Here is a 12312-nt window from a genome sequence, read left to right on the forward strand (position 1 = left end):
TAGGAGGCCCTAGTGAGCAGCAGTCGGCCTGTCCTGGAGAGGAGGCTCTGCTGGACCAGGAAGAAGATGGCGCAGGAGTCGGAAGGAGCTGGAGGCCATTGAGCACAGGAAGACGGCCACCCCAGCAAGCCTGGTGTAGAAGGGGGACGTGATTTAATGATTTGAAGTGGAGAAATCCGTCAGCAATGAGAATTACCAGTGTGGTCCAGGCAGTTTAGAGATGTTGGCCATGAAGAGGTATCCATGGCATCTGCAGGACGGAAGCCCAACTTGGCAGGTCCACCTATCCTCTCTAAGGTGCCCACCTACTGGGAGTGACCTTCAGGTACAGTAGGCGAGAGACCCAGGTGCTTTGTCTGACCTGCGACTAAGCAGGTCTCCGCAGTGTGGCCAGAACATTCCCACTGCTGGTCTGAGACCAGTGTGCACAGAAGACTGCACAGGGCTCCAGGTCAGGCCAGGCTGGGAGCCCAGATCTCACCCTCTGTCCCATCTACTTTAGATCTCACCCTCGTCCCCCCAGTCCAGCCCTGAACCTCAGCAGTGTGCTCTGACCTACTGGACCTTATTGTATTATCTGTTAAGGTAAGTGTGTGTGCCGGGGTGTGGCACGCAAGTGACATTTAATAAGATGGCTGCCTCCCTCTGCCCTCAGGGCCAGATGCCGAGACATCACGGGTCACAGACTTTCAGGTACACATAGCTGTATCTGCCGGCTTGAGATGAGACTCCTTCACCACCATTGTCATTACCATACACCCAAAGAGCCTTTGTAGACCTTTGAAATTATCCCCACCCATGAAATTTTAATGGCACATACACTATCTATCTGGGGATCATATGTAAACCCGTGTTTGATTAATAAAAAAACTAAGACAAATTTCCACCCTCTCAGGGAGCCATGGGCCTTGCTAAACACGTGTCACGTCACCTTGGACCCAAGGTGAAATTACCTGCCACCTTAGTAAAATAAACACCCCGCCACCTCTCAGATGAAGGGCACAGCACCCTTGGGTCTTGTGGTGCTGCATTTATGGAAGCCCCCTGGGTTTGCCGATCGCAGCACAGCCAAGGAGCCCACTCAGCCCAGAGGGGTGGCTGGGGAAGACCTGGCCTCCAGGAGCAGGGGTCAGGGCGTGTCTGAGGAGACAGCTGGGCAGGGCCCCTGGTTTGGTATCTCAAGATTGAAGCCCCCCAGGGGGGCTTGCATTATGTCAATACCAAGGAGACAAGTGACTTCTCAGCAATGTGGGACATTTTTCTTTGCCATAAACAAACTGCTTTCTCTATATCGTAGACGAGGAACAGTGGTAAGGATAAAAGGCCAGTGTGTTCCTGCCGCACATCTCCCAAGTCTCCTGACCAGGCCGGCCGAGGCCGGCCACTCCGGGAAGGCTGAGAGAAGGGCAGGTCAGGCCCTGGCCTGGCTCCTCCCCTCCCCTACAGGAGGGAAGCCCCAGCCAACCGCTGCTCGTCTCTGTTCAGGAAGTGAAGGGGCTGGGGACACTGTGAAGGAAGCTGGTAGCTTGCTAGGCCTGGGAGGTGTCCAGAAGGGGTGGGGACAATTCCCAGTGGATCGAAAGCACTAAGGGCGCAGAAGCAGGTGGTACAGAAAGTGAGGACACCCCAGCAAGCGGTTCATTGCACACAGCTCCTCTGTGAACTGCTGTGGAGAGACAGTCCCCGAGCCCACGGTCAGCCTTGCTCCTCCTCCCTGCTCATGGGCAGCCTGGGGCAGAACAAGGGATGTGCCCTCTCTGCCATGGCACCTACGGCCTGGTGCCAGAGTAGGATCCGAAGCCCTCACAACAAACAGCAAATACTCAAAGGTGGAAACAAAGTTAGCGCATGAGAGATGTGTGCTACCCTCCTGCCCCAATGGATGGACCTTCACAGCAGCCTGCGGGGCCTCAGCATGGAGCTGCGGTCTGCCACATGCACAGCGGAGGCACGGCTTCGTTACTATGGTGGCCTTGTGCACTTCCTGCAGTCCTGCACATGAGCAGGCCGAGTTCGAGTCATGCCAAACTCTGCAGCTGACAGCTGTGTGACATCAATAGCTCATGTCTTTGCCTGAATTTTTGGAGATTACTGGTGACACTGTGGCAATCAACACGCCCCAAGGATGTCCAGTGTCAAACGGCCACAGGAAACCAGGACGTCCTCATCCATACCTCCGGGCTGGAATCACCTAATCCTGGACGTGCTCCTCGGCAGCCATGTGCAACTGGGGCAAGGAGTGCACACCTCTGGAGCCACCAAAGGGACCCCAGACCGGGAGGAAAGACGGAGCCACTCACAGCTGCCTACGGAGAGGCCTGCACCTTCAGGCGTCCAGCAGAGAAGAGCTGGTAACCTCTCCAACATCCGCCCAGCCACCAAGCACTCCGCAGGCCCACTGTCCCTGTCCTCTGGTCAGTGGCCCCCTCTGGTACCGGTGTTGCACAGCCCACAGGATGCCCTGAGGTGACACCTGATGAGGAAGAAAGAGAAGACTCCTAAGCCGGAAGCCCTGGTGGCTGAAAATGCACAGAAACAATTCCCACAGTTGAGGGAGGAGGGTGACATGACAGGCTGACCAGGCAGAGTCCAGTGTGAAAAAAGAAGAGCCTGTCAACACGGAGGGCCCCAAGCTTCCCCCGCTCCCTCTGGCACCCACATAGACTCGGGAGCAGAGAGCTTGTTCCCAGTGGGGATGCCTCGGAGCAGCAGAGGGGAGAGGAAGCCCAGGGTGGAGGCAGAGAGGAGGTGGGGGCCATGCAGCAGCACAACATGGTGCGACCCCACCTCCCACCTGCAGACCACAGGGGCCCGCCCAGAGGGGAGCCTCCTCAGGAACAGGGACTCCAAGCGAGGACATGGTGCTGAAGTCGCTGTGGAGTTTCCTCTCCTCTACCAGGTGAGTAGAAGGGAGCTCCCTGGTATTTCCTGAGAGCTGTGTGGAGCTGGAGGTGCAGGGCCCGCCACTGCATTCCTTCCCAGTGAGTAAGGGACCTGGCCTGGCAGAGCACGGCCACGCACCACCTCCCGGCAGCCGAGTCCCTGCGTGCACTGGGCCAGGGGAGGAAGCCCCTCCATGATGGACCGACTGATGTGCCTGGACTGCGGCAGCAGGGCAGGAAGACTGTGAGGTGAGCTAGGACTCAGGCCAGGCCTGGGCGGGGACAGGGACCCTGGGGCCCTCAGGACCAACGCCGGGCCCAGGACTCCACCCTCTGCTCTGGTCCAGCTGCCACAGGGCTGGCCACCTTGAGGCTGCACCTTGTTCTGAGTTTGTGGTCCATTTCCAACCCCTTCCCTGATGACCCTAAGCAAGCGTTTGCCAGGCAGTTCCGAACAAATCTAAACAGGGTGTTTATGGTGATTTAAGTCACATGTTTCTGATTCACCAACAAACTCACCCGAAATTTTGCAACCGCAGTGTAGACGTCATGCAGCTCTTTAAATGTTCTGAGCACTTACCGTCTCTCTCTCTCTCTCTCTCTCTCTCTCTCTCTCTCTCTCTCACACACACACACACACACACACACACACAATGACAAAACAACAACAAATTCCCCAAACACAACACGGATAGGGAAAGCCCAGCTTTGCTTCCCACGAATCCCCAGGCCAGGGCGCAGTGCTTCCCTCCTGCCAGGTCAGGCCTGCATGGACCTCGTCATTGGGCACTGACCCAGGAAGCTGTCTCCCACGTCCCCAGACTGCGAAACGGGAGCCACACATGTGGCATCTTCCCGGCTGCATTGTGCCAGTTTGAAGGAGGTAAGTCCCGGTAATGGAGGGTTGTCGCATCAGTGGTAATTACCACATAACCCACATAATTCCCACCTCCTCTGCTCTTTGTTCGTGGCATGTGGGGAATTCCCTGGTACTTTCTGTTCATTAAATCATTTTTAACTCCTGTTAAAAGTGATCTGGAACAAGACCTTGCAAACATGCCCACCTGCTGCCCCACCTGCCCACCCCCTTGGTGTGAAGCTGTTCATCTGTGGCCCCGCCTGCCCGAGCTGTGGTGACCCCAAACTCTGTGCTCCACCGTCCCCCTCAGGCCATCCTGCAGCCCACATGCTGCCACCCTGGGACCCAGGGGACTCTGCCAGAGCTCAGCAGCTGGAGAGGGCACACTGAGGATGCCCTGCTCACAAACCCTGTGCCCAACAGGCCAGCCCTACATTTGTCTTGATTCACGGCATCAGGCACTCAGGGGGCTCCTGCAGCTGTCAGTGCCAGCAGCTGCTGAGCGCACAGGGCCTCCAGGTCTGGGTTCATGGGGACACACCAGCCACAGAGCAGAAACCCACCTGGGGCAGGTCCTGGGCTAGAGCTTGGCGGAGCCAGGAGTGAGGTGTGGTCAGCCAGGGGTCTGGGAAGGTGCCCAGGATTGATAAGGGAAGAGGCCCTAAGACGGCAGGGACGTTCCACACTCACAGTGGGGGTCTGTACTCCCCAACAGGGCTGGGTGCGTCGGGCAGGCGCCCGAGTGTCAGTCAGGCTGAGAGTAGGACCATGCGGAGCTTTGTGATCGCAGGAGGGAACGTGGTCTGACCATAGGAGAGCCCAAGGGTCAGGAAATAGCCTGGGGAGGGGGACTCGGCCCGGAAGTAGAAGTGAGGTGAGCAGGAAGAAGCTGTTGTGGGGCTGGACAGAGGCAGGAGCACCAGAACGGGCATGATGGCTGTCCACCACAGCTCAGTGTCTGGCTGGGGAGCTAGAACCTCTCTGCCCCCACCTCTGCTCCAAAGTGTGGAGACAGAACTCCACTGGACGCTCTCCTGGGGTCTCCCGGGCTCAGCCTGTGTCCTGCAGCCGCCTCTTCCCAGCTCAGCAGTGGTGATTAGCTTCGAGGCATGACCCCCTGTCCAGTGGGCCCAAGGCACCCAGCTTAGTGTAAGAAGGCCTGGCTGCCCCCGGGGCAGGGAGTGGCTGCTCAGGCTGTCTGTCTGGTGGAGAATACATGGGAGAGCCCCCAGTCCCACCTGTCCCCTGGGATGATAGCTGAAGTTCCTTGATCTGCTCTGGGCATAAATGGCTTTTCTGAGGCTGATCATGGGAACAAAGGCACACGGCTGCCTTACGGTCACACCCACTGACAGGGTGTTGGTCAGGTGGATCCAGCAGAAGAACTGATTCTTACAGTGATCCCATGAAGGTCCGCCGAGCAGAACATCTATTCTGAGGTCAGCTGTTCTGGAGAGAGCAAACGTGGAGGTCTGTGTGGGAAACAGCCACGCCCTGCTTGTGGTCTGTCCCCGACCCGTGTCATGAGCATCACATAAATCTGCTGTCCTCCCCACCCCTGCCCCCGAGTGGTCCCATCCACCCTGGAAGCCTGCAGTCCTCAGTGGCTGCATGAGCAATGCCCTGTGGTGTTCTCGCCTGGCCACAGGCAGTGTGAGCAGGTGGTCACCCCCCTTTCACTGGACATCGCAGATGACTGAGGAAGGCCACATTCCAACACCGTGACATCTCAAACGTACTTTCAAGCACTTAGACAAGAAAAGGAATGTGTTTTGCCAGACGTTTTGCTCATTCATCAAGTCCGTGAGACTGCGGGGCAGGTGAGCCACATGCTTCTCATTCGTCTGAACTGGGATCATCAGCAAGGGTGGGGCCTGGGCCAGGAGGGGGCCATGCAGTCAGAGGCCAGGGCAGGGACTGCAGTGCGGGTGGATGCCCTGCTCCTGTGGGAGCTGTCCACGTCTATGGTGGCGGCACCACCATGACCCGAGGCTGCCCCTGATGGGCTCAGGTGAGGTTGGCCTTGGGCCGAGAAGGGCCTGTACTATGGGCTCAGAGGCCTGATGGTGCAGGAGGAGATGGAGACTGCTCCTCTGCAGAGCAGGGAGGCCGCGTGGAGCGCGGCTGTCACAGCATTGATGCCAGCCCACGTCCTGGACCTCTCGGAGCCCTGACTCCCCCTCTGTACGGGGACTCAAAGCGTGGCCTGCCCCTGTGTTTGTCTTCAGAGCTCTGGTGCTGGACACTGACCCCTGGCTCTGTGCCTGTCCTGCCCCGCTTCCTCCCTCCACCCTGCAGAGCAGGCGGCTTACAGGGAAGAGCCCAATCTTTCCAGCCTGGACTCACGTGCTGCTTTCCAGCCACCACCCGTGGCTTCCACTGGGCCTTGCTTGTGTCTCCAAGTGTGGCTGGAGCACCAGTCCTCCTGTGGCCTCACCACAGCATCTCTGAGTGTCTTCATGTGGTGGCCACTGAGGCCTGGGCGACAGGAGGCTCTAGGGGTCAGAGTGCGTGTGGGTGCAGGCCCAGGCACATCCTCCCCCCACTGGTTTCGCACAGGAGGGGCCTCCAGGGCTCAGGGGGAGCCAGTCTTCAGAAACTCACCTTTGCCTCGGCACACAGCGAGCTCCTCCCTCCAGCTGGCTGCCCTCGGGTGCCGTGGCACGTCCATGAGCACGTCTGGGTATGGCAAGCCGAGAGCCCATGGTGTGGAGGTGTGTCCACACTTGTCCATCACTAACCCGCTGGGCAAATGCCCACAAGATACAGTCTGTGGCCTCCATGCTTGGCCAAAACATGAAATAAGATCACACTTCTGCTTTGTAAGTTTCTTGAAATGGTAAGGAGAGAGAGAACATGGCAAGTCTTTGGAAACCATTTTGAGCACCACGCAGGTCAATGGCAAAAGCAGGGAACCCCAGCTGCCATGGGCATGAGGACAGGAGGGCTCCCGAGGAGGAGGAGGAGTGGGAGCAGGGGGTTGAGATTTGAGATTGATGCTCCTCGGGTCACTGATATCAAGAAAAATACCTCCGTGGGCCACACACAAGAACCTGCGTTCTACCACCTTCTCAGCACCAGCGAGAATTCAGTAGAACATGGAACACGGCCTAGCAGACCCCTGTGTGGATGGGGTGCCCTTCTGCTTCCCAGAGCCTTGGCTCTTGCTGGCTTCAGAGTGGCAGGTGAGCAGCACGGGAGAGACCGGTGCCCTGCACGTGGCCTTTGGAAGGCAGCTCAGGTGAGTGTCCCTGGTGAGCTAACTGCCACCCCAACACCCACATCCCCCAGAGAGCGGGACCCCGGGGAGAGCGGAGTACTGTGCTGAACGCAGGGCCAGAGGGGCTTGAGCACCCAGCCAGTGCTGGGGTTCCAGGGGGGTCCTGGAAGGGAGCAGGAGGCACCCCGTAGGGAACGCAGATGGGTGGAGAGCCCTGGCTGCCCCACGTCCTGGTGACTGTGAGCCTCCTGGTAGAAAGTGGTCCGTCCTCAGAGCCAGGGGACCTTGCTGAGGACCTCAAATCCAGACCGAATCTGTCAACAGAAGTGTCTGTTTCAATGCCATTTTGAACTTTAGATCCTGAAGGCTTTCTGATTCACTAATAACCACAAACTCACGAGGCTACACGGGGAGGGAATTGGACGCAGCTCTGCCAGCCATGAAGAAGCATGACACTTTTCTTTTCTTCTCCCAATCATTGATTTTCTGAAGCAGATTGCCCAGAATAATTATTTCCCAGTTAAAATTGTTTTTAGTAATTCATCCATCTCACAATTGTGTGTAATAACCACATCTATTTATTTTTTCTTAAGTAATCATGGTATTTTCATCAAAATTCATTAGAAGCTGCTTCTAGAAGGACATGCCTTTAAAATATTCAAATTTATAGTTAATGTTTTATTAACCATATTTAGCCTATAATTATTTTTCTAATGAAAATTATCCTGACTGCACCATCTGATGTTATGAGGCTAGTAGTTCAAACAAAATCCAGAGAAACATTTATGCACAAAGGACTGTGCATTCGTCATCTGGAAGGAAGGATTTATGTGCTCTATAATTAATTGTTGCCTGGGTTTGACAGTCCATATTTTACTTCAATGCATTATTTACACTGGAGGAGGCGTAGCAGTTCACCCTTCAAAAGGTTAGGAAAATACAAATATACACATTATCTGAATAGGGGGTGATTGTATTGCAATGGATAACGTGTGTGTGTGTGTGTGGTTTGTATGGAAGGATATATAAATGCATTCTTTGTATACGTTGAACACACATCCAATACATTACAGAGCTGCGATGATTAACACAGAGCATGTGTGGCTGCGTGGTCTGTCTGTGACAGGCCTATTTATGTAAATGTGTACAGCGTGTGTGACATCTCCATGCTCTCTGGAGTCAGATTCCACTTCACAGAGCCAGCACAAGGACCCACAAATGAGCATACGCTTGTGTGCATGTGGTTTGCACCGAGGGTAGCAGGAACACAGCATTCTGCAAAGGAGGGGGCCCTGCAGGGCTCCATATGTTGTGCACGGGAGCATGTGTGTGTGTGGGTATGTGTGTGGGCACTTGCACTCCTCCTGCCCGAGCCACGCTGCTGTTCTTCGACTGGCAGAAGCTTTGTGACACGTGGGGTGCTGCCTCTCAGACCCTCCTCCTAGGGCCTGAGGCCCACTGGGTGGGAACATGCAGACATGGGATCACAGGGGCGGTGTCCGTATGCCTAGGTCCTTAAAATGCTGAGCTGATACGCTGCAGGGATCACAGTGTCATGTTCACCACATTTTGGGGAAAAAAAAAGCCAAGTTTGATCTGAGAGGAAACTGCTTTCTCTCACGAGCAGCACCATGACACCAGGGGGCTGTGGGCATCGGGAGACCCGAGCTGGAGAGGTGAGTCCTCTGCCCTCCTGGGCGTGGCAAGTTTTCTAGGAGACAGTCTTGGGGGGATGCCCTGGGACACGGGGCTCCCGGTGCTGCATTGCAGACTTGAGCCTTGAGCCGAGCGGGCCCGTCTCCTCTCACGGCCTCCCAGCTCTGCCTTGGGGGTGTTCTGTTCTCCGGGGAGCTGTCATGGTTTTTGAAAATACTGTTATTGTATTTTGTATACCTTTATTTTATTTGTCTGCAATTACGTGGTGCCAAGGACGAAACCCAGTGTCTCTCGCATGCTAGGTAAGTGCTCTACCACCGAGCCACAGCCTCAGCCCTTTTTTGAAAATTATTGCCATCGGATCTCGGAGCTTTGGCGATTGTCGACACACAGTGAATTTGAGAAAGGACAGCCACTGTTTCCTAAGCTTGTGGGAGGGGGTGGCTCAGCCTGTGCTGGGTGGCAGTGTGCCCTGACCCAGTTGCTCTGGCCAGGTAAATGGTCATGGCCAGACAGGGTCACTGGTGAGGGCCAGCCCCACCAGGAGCCACGAGGTTGTAGCTAGTGGCAGCTGTGTCGGCTGAGTAATGGTGGCCTGTGACTGTGCCACTTGCACTGTGATGGGAACTCTGCAGACCCAACGAGGCTGAGGATCCTGTGCTGGGGACATAAGCCACACCATCAGGTGGGCAGTCTGTGGTCACAGGGCCTCTGTCAGAGGGAGGCAGGAGCGTCCCGTGAGAAGGATGGGTTTGGGAGGAGGGAGCCGCAGCCTGTGGGTAGAAAAGAAGGACATCAGAGCAGTCAAGGAATCGATCCCTGTCCTCGTCCCCCAGAACCTCCAGAGAGACCCAGGCCCACCGACCACTAACCTCAGTCCCACGGAACTCATGTGGAACCTCTCACCTCCAGAGCTGCAGGGAGACGCCTTGGTGGTGCTCCCAGTCACTGCGTGGGTGTCCACTCAGGCAGCAGCACAGGGGCCTGGGCAGCAGGCAGGCCCGTGAGCTCCCTGGTAGCCAGACACATCCACACCAGGGATGCCCCAGCCGGTGGGTCCCACCGTTCACGCTCGGGGATGCTGGGGCCAGGATCTGAAGCACCGTGACTTCAGGAAACAGCCGCTGGCCTCAACTTCTGCCCAGGTGAGAGCTGGCAGCACCCGGGGGGCTGCCCACCCTCCCTGGACAGCCCAGGTGGAGGCCACCTGTCCACTCCCTGCCCGTGGCACTGTGGGTCAGGACCCGAGGTGGGGCATCCACACACCTCAGGAGGGGCCACTCTCCTTGTGAAGTGCCGTCACATCTCCCAGGTCTCGGGCCCGTGTGAGCAGATGTGTGGTGCCACCAACACCCGACAGGAGCAGTGCAGAGGAGGAAAGGAGTATTTGGGCTCTTGGTTCAGGATTCAGTCCACGGCCTGCTGACTCGAGATAGAAACGTCACCGCAGAGGGACAGGGCAGAAGAAGGAGACGGGAGCTGCTGGGAGAGGGTAAACCCTTCCAGGGCACAAAGGGTCAGTCCCTGGTGAGGTCAGGGTCCTCGGGGTCCCATCACTGTCTAACCTCCCCCAGCTGGCTGACCTTGCTGTCGCTGGGACCATGCTCTCCACAGGAGACTTCTGAGGACTCCCCAAACCAGAGGAGAGGAGAGTCTCTGAGTCATATGCATAGCCTTAGAATCACTAGCTAGACTTTGTTGAGAACCTACCAGCTTACAGCAACCTGTTTGAGATCTGTGTCTTGGCAAGACTCCATTTGCCCCAAATGGAGGACCAAGGAGGCTGGGACACTCACAAGAGTGAGCCGCTAAAGAAAGTCAGAGTTGGTTTTTCCTTCAGTCCAGTGGAGTCTGGAACTTTCCTACCAGAACATTTTACTCACTCTAGTGAGCAAAAATCACACACTCAACAAACCATAGCACACTCTCGTGGGAGAGGAAGGAAGAGAAGAAAGCAGGTCCAATGTGCTCCCAGTGGCTCGCTTCCCTCTTTGCCATGACAAAGTCTGTGGACAGCCCAATTATGGGGACTGTCCCCTCTTTTAGGTTCTGGAACTCATTTTAATTCAACAAATTTCCATTGCCGTGCGCAGCTGGTAAATGAAGACACAGGCCCGGCCCGTCTGTGTGCCATCTTGAAAATTTGGGATTCACACACTTGATGAGTGTTAGTGACTTGGGGACCTGCTGTCATGAGCTCCCTGGGCTTTGTGCCCCTTGGGAAGCAGAGGCCGTGGCTCCTGACACTGAGGTACCCCTCTGTGCTCCCCAGGAGCTTCAGCTGTGGCCTCAGTGCCTGGTCAGCCCACACTGCCACGGCAAAAGCACTGGGAACATGAACAACAGACCTTCCTCCTGTCTCTGCAAGTCCAAGGTCAAGAGCCAGCATGGCTGGGGACAAGCAGCCTGGGTCCGGCTTACAGAGCTGCGTTCTCCTGTGTGTGTCCCCACGTGGCGGACAGGAATGAAACGTCCATGTGTCCCTTCTCCCAAGGGCATTAATCACACCATGTGGGCTCCACCCTCATGACCTGTCACCACACAAAGGCCTGACCCTCACACATCAGGACGAGGACTCCAACATGAGACCCTGTGGGGACAAGGCCCCCAGGAGCGCTGTTACTGAGCAAACGAAGAACAGGTAAAAGTGACAACACTGACATTGTCTGTCCCTCATTTCTCTGTTGTTGCAATTGAAACTTTTAACCACGAAGAACGTCTCTTTATTCATAACACACACAGACACCCAGAGACACACACTCACATGCACTCACAGACACACAAGTGCACACAGAGACACACACAGAAACACATATGCACACACACACACATAGAGACACATGCATTCACACACATGCACAGACACATACCTGCACACTGACATATGCACACAGAGAGACACACCTGCACACAGACACACTCACATGTACACACAGACACACACATGCACACACACATAGAGACACATGCATGCATGAACACACATGCACAGACACATACCTGCACTCAGATATATGCTCACAGAGAGACACACCTGCACACAGAGACACACTCACATGCACACACAGACGCACACATGCACACACACATAGAGACACGTGCATGCATGAACACACATGCACAGACACATACCTGCACTCAGACATATGCTCACAGAGAGACACACCTGCACACAGAGACACACTCACATGCACACACAGACACACACATGCACACACACATAGAGACACGTGCATGCATGAACACACATGCACAGACACATACCTGCACACAGACATATGCACACAGAGAGACACACCTGCACACAGACACACTCACATGCACACACAGACACACACATGCACACACACATAGAGACACGTGCATGCATGAACACACATGCACAGACACATACCTGCACTCAGATATATGCTCACAGAGAGACACACCTGCACACAGAGACACACTCACATGCACACACAGACGCACACATCCACACACATATAGAGACACATGCACACAGAGACACACACCTGCACAGCAGACATATATGCACACACAGACACACACCTGCACACAGAGACACACACTCATGTGCAGATATAGACATGCACATATAAAGACACACACATACACACAGAGACACACATATATATTCACACAGAGACACACACACATGCACACAGACAGACACACACTCACATGCACACATAGAC

This window comes from Marmota monax, unplaced genomic scaffold (genome assembly GCF_021218885.2).
Source record: "Marmota monax isolate L192 unplaced genomic scaffold, Marmota_monax_Labrador192_F-V1.1 WCK01_AAM20220418_F8-fsc00082, whole genome shotgun sequence".
Lineage (NCBI taxonomy): Eukaryota > Metazoa > Chordata > Mammalia > Rodentia > Sciuridae > Marmota > Marmota monax.